Raw genomic sequence first — 18,770 nt, 5'->3', positions numbered from 1 at the left:
CCAGAAGGCTGTGTAAGCATCCCCCGAGGGTGTGTGGTCGTGGGGGTGTCCCTTGCAGAGCTGCTGGCCCCCGGGCAGTGGAGGGGACCCCTTCCCAGCGCAGAACGCCTGGCCTGTAGTGGGTAGAGCTTCCTCTTCCATCTTCAGTGTCTAGTTCCCATGAGTCCTCTCGGTTCCTTCTAGAAGCTTCCTCAGGAGCGTTGGAGAGATGGGATGTGTTCCCCTTGATCTCGGAACCAGTGACCCAGATGAGGAGCTGGGCTGAGCTCCGGTTCCTCTGCCCTTTCTGACGTGAGGTCGGCAGCTGCACTGGCCACAGGCCCCTCCGGCAGCCCTGAGACTCCCCACCAGGCATCACAGCCACCTGCCTCCCACCAGGCCACAGGAGATACTCCTGAGGGGTGGCCCTTGGCTTCCCGTCCTCTCTGACTGCAAATTGCCTGATGGCCTTTCCAGGCACCTCCGACGAGTTAGGCTCTACTACTACCCAGGTCCTCACCCCTGCGCGAGGGCATGGCTGCCCTTTTGGGGGGGCCAGAGTGCTTCCAGGCAGCAGCGCAGGGCTCCACATCGCTGTCCAGGGGCGACCGTACACATGACCCCAGCTGGGGCGGCTGGCACCCGCCAGCCTGTCTCTCACCGTCCGGAGCCTGGAAGCCCAAGATGTCGATGTGAGCAGGGCTGGTTCTTGCCCGAGAGCCTGAGGGAGGGTCCTTTCTGCCTTTTCTGGCTCGGGGGCCTCCAAGTGTCCCCCGGCCTATGGCCGCCTCTCTCCAGCCTCTGCCTTCATCATCACATGACTGCTCTCTGCCCTCGTCTCCGTCTCAGATGTCCCTCTGCCTCTCCCCTATAAAGACACTTGTCACTGCATTCGGGACTCACCTGGGTAAACCAGGGTGATCTCATTTCAAATTCCTTGATTCGATGACACCTGGGAAGAAAGAAAGTCACTCAGTCATGTCCGACTCTTTGCGGCCCCAGGGACTGTAGCCCACCAGGCTCCTCTGCTCATGGAATTCTCCAGGCAAGAATTCTGGAGTGGGTTGCCATTTCCTTGCTAGGACCTTTTGCCTAAATAAGGTCACACTCACAGGTTCCGGGTAGACCTCCTTGGGGGACACAGGTCAGCCACCCGTCAGCAGGCCGAGGTCAATGCTGTCCCACTCTGTCCACTGCAGCACAGTGGACCCCACCCTAGATGGCTCCTCCTTTGCCCAGAGAGAAGCTGGTGGGTGGCCGGGCTCAGAGCGTCCTGGAGCAGAGGCAGGGGATGTACCTGTGTGTGTGTACCAGGGGGCGGGCACGGGGTCCTCTGGAAGGGACATGGAGAGAGCAGGGGGGACGCCCAAGACTGGCAGAGAGGATAACCCCGGGAGAGGGCCGGGCGGCCTCTCGACACTAGCTCACTAAGGGGCTCCCCTCCTGGCACCCTGGGGGCCGAAGGGCCCATTGGCCTGGCTTCCCTCTGGCCTGCCATGTTCCCAATGCGCCCTCCCCAGGCCCCCTGCGCTCTGGAACACCCTGGCATAGTCCCAGCAGGCCAAATCCAACGATTGGAAGCTGGGCCTCCGCGTCCCATACCGGGCGAGGCCTGGAGAGAAAACCTGTGAATCTGAAACAGAAGGGAAGGCTGCGTGCTCAGTGCTTAACAAGCGGTCAGGTGAGCGGGGGAGCAACCAAACTCGCGGGTCCCCGATTGGAATCGTTTCCTCGGGAGGCTGAGCGCGCAGAGCAGGACACCAGCTGGGCGCACAGCGGCTTCTGACTCTGAAAACAAGAGGGAAAAAAAACCAAAACATGCACCGAGCTACAGGAGAAAGATAACTCCCCTGTTTCGTTCCTCTTTGCCTGGCTGTGCTTTCTCTGTCTTTGCTACGCTAAAAACAGATCATCTTTAAAATCGCAACACAGAAGCTCTGGCTAGAATCGACTGTTTCCGAGACGTTGACTCGGGGCAGCAGACAAAGGATTCCCGAGGAACGCTTGAGTGATTCTGATCTGTCAACACTGGGTGACCACACGCAGGGATGTCCGTGCGGCTTCAGTGGTCAAAGGTGTGCGGACAGCCCAGCCTTACACATCCCCAGGTGTCACCTTCCTCCCAAACATTCCCCGGCCCTGGGCACAATGGCCTGGCTGCTCCGGCCCTGCCAGCCGGAACCTTCCTGCCGCTTCCTTGGAGGGTCAGGGGAGCTGCCCTCTCGGGTGGAATCTGTGCCTGGCCGAGGCTGTGACCTCCTCCCGGGGGCCAGCCTCTCGTGGCCACTTTGTGCTCACAAAGCAGGCTTTTAACTCTGTGAAATGCTTTCGTGGTTCACGACCATGCCTCCTCCCAGGGGCTCCATGAAATTCTCAGAGACCTGTCACACCCAGTGAATCGGGAGGGCTTTGATTTAGCGGACAGATGCTTGCCAGCTGACACTCGGAGAGACTGAAGGAGGCGGGGAGAATTAAATAAGAAGTGGGGTGTCAGCTCCCAAAAGGTGGCATATCTCTGTCCTAATTCCTTGACGCCCAGTGTGCCTCAGAGGTCGGGGCTGTTAATGGGCAGGGAACAAATTGGGCGATGCCACCTGTGGCTTTTCCAAGGCAGGAGGGGGCTCCCCTTTACAATTCAGGGGCCGGTTTACTTTGAGCAAAGCCCAGGTGCTCCAGGGTCTGACACTCACCTGCTTTGTGGTGCTCGCCAGCCTCTCTGAGCTTCTTCCATGATGCTGATACTTATAAGAAAGGTGGATCAGAATACCTAGGCCTTAGGAGGCTTTGTCTGTCAGCTTCCTGGTCTCTGTGAGCCCGGGGGGCCCTGGCACAAGGCCGCCATGCACAGTGGCCCGGGCTGTGCACTGCACAACGCCACAGATCCTGGGGTGATGCAATATGGCAATGCAGCCCGGATAACTGTGGGGTGGGGTTAGGGAGAGAAGAGACTCAGGAAAACCTTCTACCCCAACACGACACGACATACGTGACTATTTCATTTGTACCTTCATTTACTTTCACGCTTCCCCTGCTGACGGCTCTTGAGGGCTTGTCCACCTGAATGGCGCTGTTTCTCCAGCACCTAGCACCTGCCCAGCGTGATGTAGCTGCTTGGGAAATATTTCTGGCATGAACAAAGTCAGGGTTCGTGTGCGGGGTGAAGATGGGCAAAGGGAAATTTACGAGCTACCGGCTAGCCCAGAGCTCCAGGCAGCCACGGGCGGACCAGCTTCACTCTGCATACTGACCACCCTGGTTTCCCCACGGGAGGGTTAAAGAAGTCGGGGGCTCAGGGTGTGGGTCAGGTGGGCTCTCAGAGACAAGACAGCTGCTGACCTGTGTCTGGTGGGGAGGGAGGCAGTAAAATGATGGCCTTGCTTCCCATCTGCAGCTAAGGGAAGACCGTGTGACCCCAAACTCAGGCCTTCAGTGCAGAAGTCTATGTACAGTGGCTTCCAATTCAGGACAAACAGAAACCCAACATGGCAGGGAAGAAAAAAAGCAGAGGAAATAGACCAGGTGACAGCGGCTCCAGGCAGGGGACTGCGGCGGGCTCTGTCTGCCCTCTTTCTTTTTCTTCCAACTCCCAAATTTTCTCTAAAGACCACGAACTATATTTATAATGATTGAAAAAAAAAAAAAAACCTGGTTAGAAGCAGGGGAACAATCACAGAAACGGGTAGAAATGTATATGTGGGTAAATTCGGTCTAGTCTTACTCACTGGAATAAGAAATGGAAACCAACCTCAATGTCCAGCTCCTGGACAAGGTTTGATTCTCACACCATGGGCGGCTGTGCCGGTTAGGGAGCGAGGTAGATTTGCCGGAGCTCAAGGTGCTTAATAAACCCAGGCTTCTAAACAATACCCACGTACAAGCCCGTTCTGATTATAAAGCAAATGTGCCTGTGGTGATAAAATTACACAATCAGGAGGGCAGAACATGAAGTGTGAACTTAGCTCCGTGCTCAGCAGCCCACTTGCTAACAGGCTTTGGCTGGGACTTCTCTCTGAAGCGTCCTCTGCACACACAAGCACTTACTGGGGAGCGTTTGGTTTTGTGTGGGCACATACTGACCCCACTGCCATTTCAAAGTTGGCTTTAAGAAACAGTTGGCATCGTTCTGCCACGTAGAAGCTCCGAGTGCCATGACCCACAATCCCCCTGCCCAGCAGGATCGGCCTGCCCCACCAGCCCTTCTGAGCAGCTACACCTCTGTAGCTAAAGCCTGAAACGGTCCAGCCATCCCTCTACAGGGGAATGAATAAATGAAGCATAGCATGGTCACACTGTGGGATATCACACAGCAAAGGAAGGTGAATGAATTCCGAGTCCATGGGGCCGCAGGAGCAAAACTCACAAACGTAAGACAGAAGGAGAAGGCGAAGCACGGAGCAGCTAACATCAAGAGGTGTGTCCAGATTCAAAGAAGGAAATTATTTTCACAAAAGTCAGAAGGGTGATTATGTTGGGGAAAGGGGGCTGGCCTGGGGCTGCAGCAGGGCCGGAGGAAGGGTTCATCGTGCCAAGGTTCTCCTTCCCGTCTGGGTGTTGCTTCTGTGGGTCCTTGCCTTATGCTTGTTAGTGAGTCTGTTTCATAGATAAGCTCATTTGTGTCATATTGTAGATTCCACATATAAGTGATGTCATATGAAATTTGTCTTGCTCTGACTGACTCCACTTAATACGATAATCTCTAGGTACATTCACGTTGCTGCAGATGACATCAGTTATTCTTTTTTACGGCTAAGCAATATTCCACTGTATATATGCACCACCTCTTCTTTATCGATTCCTCTGTAGATGGACATTTAGGTTCTTTCCAGGTTTCGGCTATTGTAAATAGTGCTGCAGTCCATGGAGTCGCAAAGAGTCAGACAAAACTTAGCAACTGAATAATAACAACCATGAACAATAGGGTATATGGTGAGGGAGGGCTAAATCAGAAGTTTGGGATTAGCGGATACAAACTGCTATATATAAAATAGATACACAGCAAGGCCCTACTGGATAGCACTGGGAACTACATTCAATATCCTGCAATAAACCATGTTTTTCAGTTGCTAAGCCCTGTCTGACTCTTTGTGACCCCCTGGGCTAAAGCACCCCAGGTTTCCCTGTCCTTCACTAGCTCCTGGAGTTTGCTCAAACTCATGTCCATTGAGTCGATGATGCCATCCAACCATCTCATCCTCAGTCATCGCCTTTTCCTCCTGCCCTCAATCTTTCCCAGCATCAGGGTCTTTTCCAGTGAGTCGGTTCTTCACATCAGGTGGTCGAAGTATTGGAGCTTCAGCTTCAGCATCAGTCTTTCTAATGAATATTCAGGGTTGATTTCCTTTAGGATTGATTAGTTGGATCTCCTTGCAGTCCAGGGGACTCTCAAGAGTCTTCTCCAGAACCACAGTTCAAAAACATCAATTCTTTGGTGCTCAACCTTCTTTATAGTCCAACTCTCATGCCATAATAAACCATAAGGGAAAATAATATGAAAAAAGAATATATATAAATACATACATACACACACATGTATATGTAGGACTGAACCACTTTGCCGTACATCTGAAACTCACAGCATTGTAATCAACTACTCGTCAGTTTTAAGAGGGCACTAGTGACCTGCATTGTGTCTTTTATGTACTTTCTAGCATAGATGCTATTTTCCACAAAAACAAGAAGAAGAAAGCAAAAGGTCCCAAAGAGAGACCCCAGATAGTAGCAGGCTGACCTTTGGGAGGTGAAATGCTGGGTAATTTCCACTTTCATGTTAATAAAATCATAACCATCCCCTGAGCACTTGACATCTGTCATCTAATTTAATCCTCACAACAATTTTGAAACTAGCTTTTATTACCTGCCTTTCACACCTAGAGAACCCAAAGCCCAGAGAGGTGGATGGTGTTACACGGGGAGGTGGGATTCCTGCTCCCATCCTGGGGGGCCAGGCACTTGGATGGTTTGACTTCAAAAATGACCGTAGGTGACTTCTGTCAACACCGCCAGAGAAGCTGGGCAGGAGGAAAGGCCACCGTGGCCCGGCCGGGCTGGGCTCCAGGTGGTGGGACCTGGGCTGCCCTGGCTGCCCCAGCCTGGGGCCAAATGGCGGGACCGCCGAGGCTAGAGGAGTCCGGGGACTGCTGCCTTCCTCGGTGCTACAAGCAGGTTGTAAAGCACTTTGGGGACCAATTGACACCAGGATAGGGAATTGCACCCTCGAGGTGGTTTGTGACCCCATAAATTGCCCCGAGGTGGGAGGCAGCTGGGAGCAATGTAGCCAGTTCACCGGGGGCTGTGACTCTGGAGGTGTGGCATTCCACAGGGCCATGGCCCTCGGCTGGGCGAGACCCTGGGGCAAAGGTGGACGAGTTCCAACCCCCCAGGGACAGGGCTGGGGTGCCTCTTGGCACTGCAGACCGTTGAGAGTGGGCTTGTATACCTACCAGGAGCCTCATGGGGGTCTTCCTGGATACCCAAGTCAAGGTGCCTTAGGTCCAGAGGTCAGAAGGGCCACACCAAGCACTCATGCCTTCCAGGTGTGGACAAGCCCACCGGGAGCATCAGCTATGTTACCGAAGAGGCACCTGGCCTGCCTGCTTGCATGCACGGAAACACCAGCACCACCCGATTGGGTGTCTGAGCACTCTGTGTGCTGCGTCTCGGCCGTCCTGACATTTAAGGGATGGAGGGAGCCTCACAAGCTCCTGTGAGGAGCTTCCTGATCCAAGCACAGCTGCTCCCACTAGCCTAAAAGATGTTCTTGCAACTGAGAAAAAGGTGCCCTCACTCTCTACAGATGCAGCCCCACACTGGGCATCCAGCTTGGTGGGCCTGCCAGAGTTCAGGCTGGGAGAGCCTTTGTGCAGTGCACCATCTTCACAGCTATACAAGGCAGACCTGCCTGGGCCGTGTGTGCAAGGTTGTGCACTCGTGTGTGTGTGTATAATGCATGTGTGCACTTCCCTGGACAGTCTGTGGGTCGCAAAGGGGTTTGTGACCTCATATAATGACAGTGATCTCTGGAACACGGGACCAGCGGCAACTTGAGTCACCTAAGTTCAACAGGGCTTCCCCAGCCTGTGGTGCCAGGCCCGCCTGGGGTTTGGGAGACAGAGTGCCCGGGAGCTGGGATTTTTCTTCCCCATCTGTCGAAAGAACAGTGCACTATCGTGTTGGATAACCCTCAGAGCAACACTGCAAGACCATGGGTGCTGTGGTTGCCTTCATTCTGGAGACCAGAGACCAAGGCTTGGAGGGCTGTGTGAACTTGCCCAGGCCCAAGTGGCAGGTGAGAGGCGGCGACTGCCTCATGTCGATGGCAGAGTTGGCCCAGGCCAGGGTGCATGTCCATCTGGGTCTCTGGACCCCGGAACCAGCGCCTGCAGACACACAGGAGGATGTGGTGCCCGGCAGAATGCTGGCCACAGCGGAAAGGCCGGAAGTCTCCAGCATGGGAGGTTCCCCTGCATGCTGCCTCCCCAAATGCTTCCTGCTCGGCTGTTTGTACTCAGACCCTTGGGTCTGAATCGCCAGGGTCAGGTTTAAGAGCTGAAGGTCAGAGGTTGCCCAGGCACCCATGCCAGGCCAGAGGGCTGACCTTTGTGTGACCAAATCGAAGGCCCCTGGGACCCAAAGAGGGGCTTCAGACCGCTGGCCGCCATCTGAAATGCTGCTTGGGGGTTGATCCTAATCACCCCTAATTTAGGGGCCAAATGGCCAATTAAGGGACCGTTTGAGAGTCAGAGAAGCAGAAGATGAATGGAGGAGACAGATGAAGCGCAGCTGAAGCCCCGCGTTGGAGCTGGTCAAGGGGTTCAGCCTGGGAGGGAGGGGGACTCCTCTCTTGGCATCAGGGGACCCTGGGGTCTGCTGTCCTCTGCCTACCCTGTGGTTGCCAAGGGCCCCAAAAGCCACCAAAGTCCCAGTGGCAGCATTTCCATGAGGCTCACTGCAAAGTGAGTCCCCTGCAGCCGCTGGACTCGGGGGTCCCCACCCCTGCCTGCTCACTATCGTCTGAATGCCCACCGGGTGCTTCCACCAAAGCCAGGACCACTCCATCTAGACAAAGCAGAGCCCCCACCCTAGTGGGGCATCAGGTCTCCTGTGTGTGTGTGTGAGTGAGTGTGTGTACGAGAGAATCCATGAGTGTGGGTGTGTGCAATTGTGTAGTACATGTATGTGTGGGTGTGCATGGGTGTGCAAGAGTAAATGTGACATTGTGAGTGTGAATGTGTGTGCCCGTGTGGATGTGAAACCAAGAAACACACAAAAAATACACAAGCAGTGGAAGTATCAGACGGTACCACCGCTGAACTGAGCGGCTTTACACAACCGACCCGGCTGGAAATCCCGTGTGCAGGAACTGGGGACTCTGCGGCGTCTGCTCACGTGGCCCACTGGGCTCCCCAAGGTGGCTTTCATGCACAGGAGGCTATAAGTGCCTGTGGCCACCGTCATGATGAGGCCTGAGTGCCCCAGCCCCCCGCCCCCACCAGGCCCCCGTCCAGGGCCTCAGCCTCCTCGGCTTCTCTCCCGAGCAAGGCCACCTTTTACCCCGGCCCCATGTCCTGGGTGCTCAGGGCAGAGAAGTGGGCCTCACCTCTGGAGGGCCTGGTGGGCATCTTAGAAAAGACCCACCCGAGAAGGGTGCTCCGCCCACAGCCGGGTCCTGGGGCCCCTGGTGCAGAAGGCTGAACAAGAGGGGGATGTGCCCTGAGCAGCCGGGTCACCCTGTCCAGGGAAGCCCGAAAGCCCGAGAGGGAAAGGGGCTGGGGAGTGGGGGCAAGGCGGGTGGGACGGGGGTCTCAGAAGAGCCTTAGCTTTGCCCTAAAGAGGGGTCCCGGAGGGCCAAGCTCAGGCGGGAATCCAGGGAGGCAGGTGGATGGGGTGGGGGGTGGGGGTCAGAGGTCGTGGTCAGCAAGCTGAGGGCTAAGAAGGGCTGTGTGTTCTGTCAGAACTAGAAGCAGGGGCAGCTGGAGGAGGGGGTCCTGGGGCTGGTTTATGCTTAACACGGGGTGTCTGCTGCCCAGGACAGAGGAGAAACTAGGGGTGTAGGAGAAGGAGGCAGGGATGGGTGAGGGAAGGGTCCAGGCCTGGGAACAGGAGGCGGGAGGGGAGGAGCCGTACGTGGGTGGTCTTCCAACTGCTCCATGTTCCCCGTGAACTAGACTCACGGTTCCCAGGTAAGACTGAGGAGAAGAGGTCTGGTGGGAAAGGCTCTTCTCCAGGGTTCTACGGACCAGACACTTGGGCTCAGAAAGGTTGGGTCACTTGCCCAAGGTCACACAGCAAGCACACACGTGTGGATTGGATGTCACTCTCCCGGCTCCTGGCCCATCGACTGTGCCTGGAGAGCTTGGGAGTGGGGCCTGGAGGGATGAAGGCAGCTCCCTGTGCCCCCCAGCCCCCTGACCCCTCCTCACTGTGTCCTTGGTCCTGGCAGGACCTCCTCGCCATCCACTGTGGCAGGGATGGGGACAACCAGTCCTGGCCATGGACCCCCCTGCCCAGCATCAGCCAAGCGTGGAGGCAAGAGCAGACCCCAGCGCGGGAGTGGAAGATTCCAGAGGTGAGAGAGGTGTCCTGTGCCCGCTGCACCTTACAGATGCCCTCTGGCAAGTCCCCCCTGCACGTGCCAGGGGTCCTGGGGGCAGAAGCCATGTGGCGCTCACCCCACCTGACCTGGCCTGGGGCTGGGCTGTGCACGCAGCGGGTGAGTGCCAGGTGCTTCCTGAGTGAATGGACCAGTGGTAGGTGGACACGGAGGGGGAGGGCTTGGTGTTGGGAGGCGCAGGTCCAGGCCCTGTCACTCTGCACCGCCTGTCCAGGGGGACCGGGGGGTCGCCAGGACTCAGGCCTTCCACTGCTAAGATCGGGATGTGCTGGTCACCCTATCTGTGACTCAGCCCGGGAGCCTCCATCCTCTCCTGCCCTGAACCAGGGCTTAGAGCAGCTGCCATCAAGGGGTGTGCCCGTGAGCCCCCATGTCCACAGAGAGCGGGAGACCCCGAGTCCCTCATGATCCAAATAGAAAGGACCCCTCAGTTAATGATCAAACCTCAGCTTGGCCGGGAAATGCCACCCCTGCTCCCCAAACACACGCCCTCCTGAGCCCCAGGTTAAGGCACTCCTGTGCCAGGAGTCCTCCAAACCAGCTTGCTGACAGAGGTCTCAAGGCAGAGGCCCAGGAGTGGCATTCAGTCCTGGCTACTGGATGGAATGGGGGCCAGGGCCCACCCGCACTTGGGGACCAGTGTGGTTCCCCCATCCCCACCTGTGGCTTTGTGGTCTTGGGATCTTATCAGTTGCTCTGTAATTGAAAGTGATTTGTTTGGGCTGAAAATAATCTGTTTTGGAGGCTAACTTGATTATCTCCTGGAGGGAGCGGCGGTGGGGGCGGGGGGGAGGCTTGCTACCTGCCCCCCCCCCCCAGGCTGCTCACCATTACCATCCATTACCATAAAGATCTTCTTCAAAGGGCAGCCCCTCCCCCAGGCCAGCCCGTTAAGAGCAGGGATGAGGCACCAAGGGCGGCAATAAACTTTCTGCTGTTAAATGATGGCCGAAGTGTCAGACACGTGAGGCGAGCGGGGCCCAGGCCTCTGTGTTTGTCAGGCTGAGATGCCTGCTAACTGGGAACCCGGGTCTCTGCGGGGTTTTCCACAGTCCGGCCCATTCTCCACCACCAGACCCTGCAGGCAGCACCCAGGTGACTGACCGCCATCCCCTATGTTAGGCTCCCAAAGTCCTCAGCAGGTCCTTAGCAGGCTCCCAAAGTCCTTGGCCGATCCTAGGAAACAGTCTCCTGAATCTTCTCAACAACCTGTGAGGCAGGGTAATTTGTGCCCATTTCACAGATAAGGAAACTGAGGCTCAGAGAAATGAAAAGACCGGTCCAGGTCACCCAAGGAGGAAGTGAATGATAACAGGATTGAAAGCTGGGCCTGAGCACCCACCACTCCATCACGAGACCATGAAGACATGAATTCCCAGGTGTGGGCCCAGTGGTTTCAGCTGTGGGGTGTTTGTGCGACACTTACTGAGGTCACTCAGGCCCGTGGCTCACTTAGGCCAGATCTGATGACCACAGCGCCTCACACAGACCTCTGGGTTCCAAAAGGAATCAGGCAGCAGAGCACGAGAAGGTGGGCAGGGGGGCCTCCATTAACCAGACATCCTGGGAGCGGCCAGGATCCGTTGGACGATGGTGTAGGGCACGGCAGGCAGGCATCCGGGCGCTGCGAAGAGCTGCGTCTGTGTTGGGGGACAGTGGTGTCCAGGCCTTGCCAGCCAGCCCCCACCCCCTTCAAGGCTGGGGGCAGGGCGGGCATTGGGCGATCGTGTCCTGTGGCTTCTCCCCGCTTTTCCGGGGGAGACAGCCCATCTCCGGAGATATCCTGCAGAAGCTGGAAGCCCCAGGCTGCAGTCCCTGCACAAACATCAAAAATCCATAAGGAAAAGGGAAGTCAGGAAAGCTGGCCGCTTTCTCCCCCGGCCCCGGGGGCCACCCTCCACTATAGCAGCGGCTGTTTGGGTGGTGCTGGATGGAGAAGAATAAGGATCTTTCATAGACACCCTGGCAGGCCACAAGCAGAGTGAAGGAATGTAGAAGACGGTGACCTTTTGCAGAAATTCTCCTTTCCCGGCCGCCCAAGTCTCTGCTGGCTTTTCCTGGGGCTTTTCCAGGGGGTTTCCCTGGAACCTCTTCCTTCCCTCCAGTTGGAACACCCGGGAAGGTGAGGCCTCTGTCTGGGGACTCCCGGGGTGGGGCGCAGGTCAGGGGCCCTCCCAGGTCTCCCCTCTTGAAGATGAATCGAGCCAGCATCCGGCGCCAGCCTCTGCAGGGTGCAGCGGTCCTCCTGGCCGATGGCTGATTCACACTTGGTTGTGCTGCCCACCTACCTCTTCCCACCAAAAGGAGCGTTCATGGGCGGGGGAGTTAGTTGGCAGTGCCAGCCAATGCTGGCGACATAAGAGACATGGTTGTGATCCCTGGGTCAGGAAGATCCCCTGGAGGAAGGCGTGGCATCCCACTCCAGTATTCTTGCCTGGAGAATCCCATGGACAGAGGAGCCTGGCGGGCTGCAGTCCATGGGGTCACGAAGAGTCAGAACGACTGAAGCAACTTAGCATGCACACAGACAGAATAAAGAGGAGCCAAATATACTTAGAGGAGGTGCCCGAGGCAAGATGAAAGCACAGGGTCTCGGATTTCTTGCGCAAACTCTGGGGGTATTTACCGGACAGTGATGTGCTGGTGACCTCTTACTACTGATATATGGCAGCCACCCCACAGCTTTGGGGCGTAAAACACCAGCCGTTTGTTCACCATCCTGAAACCTGGGTAGTGCTGGGATGCTCATGTTCCCCCTATGAGGGGGCCTGTGCCACTCCAGTGGGCACCTCCATCTGGGAGCTTCGTTGGGTCTGGAACTTCCAAGGTGGCTGGACCCGGCGGGCAGGTACCCCCTGGGCTGCACAAGCTGGGGGCTGCCAAGGCCCTGGTCTCTCACTGCACGGCCTTTCCAGGAGGGTGGGTGACCCTTTGCCAATGGTTCTTTCAACCAGAAGAAAGGAAAAGAGGGTAGGGGCCTGCTTCTGACTCACTGTGGCTCTTCTGCTCACATTCTATTGGTGAGAGGTGGTCCCAGGGCTCTATCTAGATCTAGGAGAGGCTGGGAAGTATACTTATGGAGAGAGGAGATGGAAACTCATTAGCTACAACCCTACCCTGAATGATGTAGCAGTCAGGAAAGCCTAGGTTATGCTGCAGTAACAAACACCCCCCAAATCTCAGCAGCTTGAAACAGCAAACTTTATCTTTCAAAGCCTATGTCCTTCCAGGGTCAGCACAGGATTATTTATTTGTTGCTCAGAGAACCAGACTGATGGAGGGGCCCCCTCCCCAGGTGCCTTCACAGTTACAGAGGCAGGGGGACTGTGAAGCACTGGTTCTTAAAGCTTCTGCCCAGAGTAGCCATTTTATTGGTCAGAGCAAGTCACCTGGCAACGGCTGGATTCAAATGATACCAGGTTCCCAGAATGAGAGAAGTGAGCTGCTCAGACATGACCACAGCGGGAGTCTGAATCTCGGTGGGTATCGGGCTGCTCTAGCGCTGAGCCCAGGAGCCACCAGGCTGTGGGAAGAACACAGCTCAGTCTTCTGTGTCCTTGTCATCAGAGATCGAGCTCTGACTGAGTCTCCAGTGTGGGAAGAGCCCCCAGAAGGTAGGCTGTCAGGAGGTGAAGACCCCAAATGTGGACGGCTGGAAGTCCCACCCGATCAATGCACCTTTGGCTTCGTCCTGAAAAGAAGGCCACCCCCAAGGAATGGAAGCTGGGGAGAGCATGGCTGGTTTTAAAAGGACACACTAGCCTGGTAGCCAATGTCAAGGGTGAATCAGCTGTAAGTAAAGGAAAACTCAACCCAATTATTTAGGGGAAGAAAAAAATGGAAGGAGAAAATTATTGATTCGTGCAACTAAGTAGGTGGGGATTTCTGCCTTCTGGTCTGGTTTGTTCCAGGAGTTCAAGAGGATCATGAAGACCTTGCTTCTTTTTCTCAATCTCTTGGTTCTGCCTCCTCTAGGCTGGATCCAGGCCTGGATAATCACTTCTAGATGGCATAACACCCAGTCCCAGAGGATAGGATGAGAGCACCTCCCCAGGTCCCAGAGTTTCCCTGTTTGGACGAGCCTGGGCCATGTGCCATCTCTGAACCAATGATTGCTATTGGAGGACTGACGTGCATTGGTCGGCCAGGCCTGGGTCACATGATTTGCCATGTGGGGGAAAGAGACTAGAGAGGGAGAGTTTCCTTATCATGCATGCGTGCAGAGTCGTGTCTGACTCTTTGTGACCCTATCGACGGTGGCCCACCAGGCAGCTCTGTCTGTGGGATTTCCCAGGCAAGAACACTGGAGTGGGTTGCTGTTTTCTGCCCTAGGGGATCTTCTCGACCCAGGGATCAAACCTGTGTCTCCTGCATTGGCAGGCAGATTCCTTATCACTGAGCCACCTGGGAAGCCTTTCCTTATCATGTGAAATCTTAAAACAAAATTCCACATTTGAAATTGCAGCTGTGCCCTTCAGATTACACAGAGTCCCAAGCCTTTCTTTGGCATAAGTACCTCTGGCATGAGGTACCATCTGATACACTACATGGGTTTTGTTTGCTTGACCACATCACACAGCGTGCGGGAACTTAGTTCCCCGACCAGGGACTGAGCCTGTGCCCCCTGCAGTGGGTGGGTAGAGTCTTAACTACTGGACTGCCAGGGAAGTCCCTGATATGCTATACATTTTTAAGAACTTCTTCCTAAGTTGTCTTCCCCACTGAAATGTCAGCGCCAGGAAGGAGCAGAGGCCGTCGATCTAGTCTTTTCACTGCCCTGGGCCTGCATAGTAGGCTCTCAGGAAGGGCTGTCGAGTGAATGGATGAATGAAGAGGCTCCTGTAGGCTGCGGGAAGGTTGCAGTGGCGTTTCTGAGCGCAGCCTGGAGGCCTGGCGCTGTGCTAAATGCCGCCCATCAGCTGTCTCAGTTAAGCCCCCAGCAGCCCTCCCCAGTTTCCGATGAGGCTCAGAGAAGCTCCATCACCTGCCGGAGGACACAGAGGACGTGGGGCCAGAGCCACTCAGTCCCAAGCCCACATTCTCACTCCTCACCTGCTGCCTCCACGGGAGCTCGACAGCTAAGAGCAAGCGAGGGGTGGGCTTGACCCACCGGAGGATTAACCCCCAAGAGGACCTTAAAAATGCCTGTCCTTTGGGACTCTTGGAGACAGCTGATGGAAGTTTAAACCGGAACCACTGGTTTGGAAAAACGATCTGGCGTTATCTGATCCCAGTAAAGGTGAACACATCTTCCCATGCGAGGACTCAGTCCCTAGGTGCCAGAGAGATCCATGCACTGCAGACAGCGTTGCTGGGAAGAGAACAGGACCTGAGCGTTGCCCCTCCTGTCACCAGGAGGACCATTTGAATCCATGGGGACAGAACCTGCGATCAAGAGAGCTGACTGTATGTGGCAAAGTTCATGACTGAGCAGATTCCGGCGGCATTTGTGGTCAGGTTTGTGTGTAAATTGCATGTGCGTGCACGGGGCACATGCCTTCCCATGCACGAACGCATGAGTGCTGGCATGCACACGTGTCTGCTGAAGTCAGGCCCCAGGGAGTGTCCCACACATCGCTGCTCAGACCTCCAGGCTGCCCACTGCCCTCCAAGAATGTGTCTGTCCTCCCTTGCCCAAAGCTGATGCTCCTCAAATCTTCAGGTGTCAGGATCCCCCAAGAGGGGATGAGGCCCCTTGTGGGGCCTGCTGACTCGGGCCCTGGGCCAACCATCTGCAACCAGGGGCTTTGTGACCCTATGAAATGGGGCGGAAAATGCCGGCCCTGTGTGTCCGCGTGGGGGAGACACAGCGAGACATGGCGGGGATTCAGACATCAGATGACAGTCCAGCTGCTGGGCGTGTGGCCAGCTTAGCCTGCTGGCTCCTAGGGAGCTGGACTCCAGGGCAAATCTGGGAGAGTGAAGCCACCTGTCGGTGTGGGATCCCACCCACCAGCATCCCCAGGAACACCTGGTGGTCTTGCTTCGCTGTAGCCAGCCTCCAAGACCGCCTCTGGTGACCCGTCTCCCAGGGCTCTGTGCCCTTGCAGAGACTGCTCCACGCTGCAGCAGCGCGGCTCTGTGCGAGCAGCAGAACGCGGCGGAGGCAATGGTGTAGGACGTCCCAGGCATCGCTGCTGCTGCCTTGCTCTTGGGTCACTTGCTCCCGGGGTGGCTGGCTGCCCTGTTGCAAAGTGACCCAAGCAGCTGCCTGGAAAGGTCCACTTGGGAGGAACTGAGACCCTGTGCCAACAGCCGCGGGAGTGAACCACCCTGGAGGCTCATCTTCCAGCCCCAGTTAAGCCTTCCGATGAGACCGTGGCCCCAGTCAACTGCTGGACTCCGACATCAGGAGAGGTCTTGAGCCAGAAACACGCAGTTCTGTTTCCCCTGCATTCCCGATGCTGAGCTACCGTCTGAAATTATAACCGCTCCTGGTTCTTTTCAGCCTCTACCTGTCCAGACAGTCTGCTGGCAACAATAGATGATGACTCTGCTTCCCTGGTGACTCACTGGTAAAGAATCTGCCTGCAATGCAGGAGCCCAGTTTCGATCCCTGGGTTGGGAAGATCCCCTGGAGACGGGCACGGCAACCGACTCGTGGACAGAGGAGGCTGTCGTGTGGCAGTCCATTGGGTTGCAAAGAGTTGGACAGGACCAAAGTGACTTAGCATGCACAGACACTCTTTTCCATTTATTGAACACTCAGCACATGAATGTTTTATGTTCTACAATAGTTTCATCATCACAGAAATCCTGATGGTGGATGTAATGGTCCCCATTGCATAGAAGAAGACACGGAGGTTCAGAGAGGAGCAGTGACTTGTCAAAGTTTGAGCCCTGGACAGAGGCAGAGAGCCACACTTCTAAACCCAGATCGTGTGTGCAAGCGTGTTCAGTGGCTCAGTTGTGTTAGACTCTTTGCAACCCAAGGACTGTAGCCTACCAGGCTCCTCTGTCCATGGGATTTCCCAGGGAAGAATACTGGGGTGGGTTGCCATTTTCTACTCCAGGGGATCTTTCCGACCCAGGGATTGAACCGCATCTCTTGCGTCTCACGCGCTGGCAGGCGGATTCTTTACTACTGAGCCACCTGGGAAGCTCCATACTGTCAGCTCAAAGACCTCTCTTCCTTAAGCTCTGCCCCCTCCTTCCTTCCTTGCTTTGGCAGCCGAGGTCCCTGCCGGAAGTCAGGCCCGGGTGTCTGATGGGACATTTCAGTTGCACAGAGAATTTTTTACATTTTTATTTATTTATTTTGGCGGTGCTAGGTCTCTGTGGCTGCATGTGGGCTTTCTCTAGCTTCAGTGAGCGGGACCTACTCTCTAGTTGTGGTGGGCAGGCCTCTCACTGCCGCGGCTTCTCGCTGCAGAGAACAGGCTCTAGGGTGCTTGGGCTCAGTAGTTGTGGTGCAAGGGCTTAGTTGCCCCGTGGCATGTGGGATCTTCCCAGATAAGAGATCAAACGCATATCCCCTTGGCAGGCAGATTCTTAACCACTGCACCACCATAGAAACCCCCAGAGAATTCTCTAGAGTAATGGCTACAAGAACAACTAGAATTTGTTCTTTTTCCCCAGGGCTGCTATAACAAACTGTTGCAAACTTAGAGGCTTCAAAGCACAGACATGCACTCTCTCCATTTGGGAGGGCAGAGTCTGGAATCAAGGTGTCCGCAGAGCCATCCTCCCACTGAAGGCTCTAGGGGAGAACGCTTCCTGCCTCTTCCAGCTTCTGGGGCTCTGGTGTTCCTGGGCTGGTGGCCACGTCCCTCCAGCCGCGGTCTCCTCCTCCTCACACGGCCTCCTCGTCTATGCATCTGTCTTCTCTTCTTCTGTCTCTTGGTCATTGGATTCGGGGCTCCTCCTAAACCACCATTAGCCCATCTTGGTCCTCACCTGAGTTACCTCTACAGAGACCCTCTTCCAAATAAGATCATGTTTGGAATCCAGAAAAATGATGCAAATAAACTTCTTTACAAAACAGAAGTAGACTCCCAGATATAGAAAACAAGCTTACAGTTACTAAAGGGCAAAGACGGAGAGGGATAAATTGGGATTCAGTTCAGTTCAGTTCAGTCGCTCAGTCATGTCCGACTCTTTGTGACCCCATGAATCGCAGCACGCCAGGCCTCCCTGTCCATCACCAACTCCCGGAGTTCACTCAGACTCACATCCATCAAGTCAGTGATGCCATCCAGCCATCTCATCCTCTGTCGTCCCCTTCTCCTCCTGCCCCCAATCCCTCCCAGCATCAGAGTCTTTTCCAATGAGTCAACTCTTCGCATGAGGTGGCCAAAGTACTGGAATTTCAGCTTCAGCATCATTCCTTCCAAAGAAATCCCAGGGCTGATCTCCTTCAGAATGGACTGGTTGGATCTCCTTACAGTCCAAGGGACTCTCAAGAGTCTTCTCCAACACCACAGTTCAAAAGCATCAGTTCTTCGGTGCTTAGCTTTCTTCACAGTCCAACTCTCACATCCATACATGACCACAGGGAAAACTATAGCCTTGACTAGACGGAACTTTGTTGGCAAAGTAATGTCTCTGCTTTTCAATGTGTTATCTAGGTTGGTCAACAGACACTATATATGCAAAATAGATAAGCAACAAAGACCTACAGCCCAGGGGACGATACTCACTATCTTATAATAACCTGTAATGGAAAAGAATATGAAAAAGAATATATGTATATATATAATACACCTATGAATCACTTTGCTGTATACCTGAATCATTATAAATCAACTATACTTCTTTTTCTGGCTGCACTGCCCTGCACGTGGGATCTAGTTCCCCGACCGGGGATCAAACTTGCACCCCCTAGCGTTGGAAGTACAGAGTCCAACTGGACCACCAGGGAAGCCCATATACTTCAATTACAGAAAGAAAACGTCCCAGGTGGGCAGGAATTTCGGCAGAGGGGACATTATTCAACCCATTTCACACTTGCTTGGTGTTTTGTTATTTATAAAATCCCGGCACGGCTCAGCGAACCTGAAAGGTAGGTTTCAGTATTATTTGACACTGATAGTCGTAAGGGGCTTCCCTGGTGGCTCAGAGGTAAAGAATCCGCCTGCAATGCAGGAGACCTGGGTTTGATCCCTGGGTTGGGAAGATCCCCTGGAGAAGGGAACGGCTGCCCACTGAAGTATTCTTGCCTGTAAGACTGGCTCAGCTCCGG

Source organism: Bos indicus x Bos taurus, chromosome 29 (assembly GCF_003369695.1).
Source record: "Bos indicus x Bos taurus breed Angus x Brahman F1 hybrid chromosome 29, Bos_hybrid_MaternalHap_v2.0, whole genome shotgun sequence".
Taxonomy (NCBI): Eukaryota; Metazoa; Chordata; class Mammalia; order Artiodactyla; family Bovidae; genus Bos; species Bos indicus x Bos taurus.
This window is presented reverse-complemented; position numbering follows the sequence as displayed.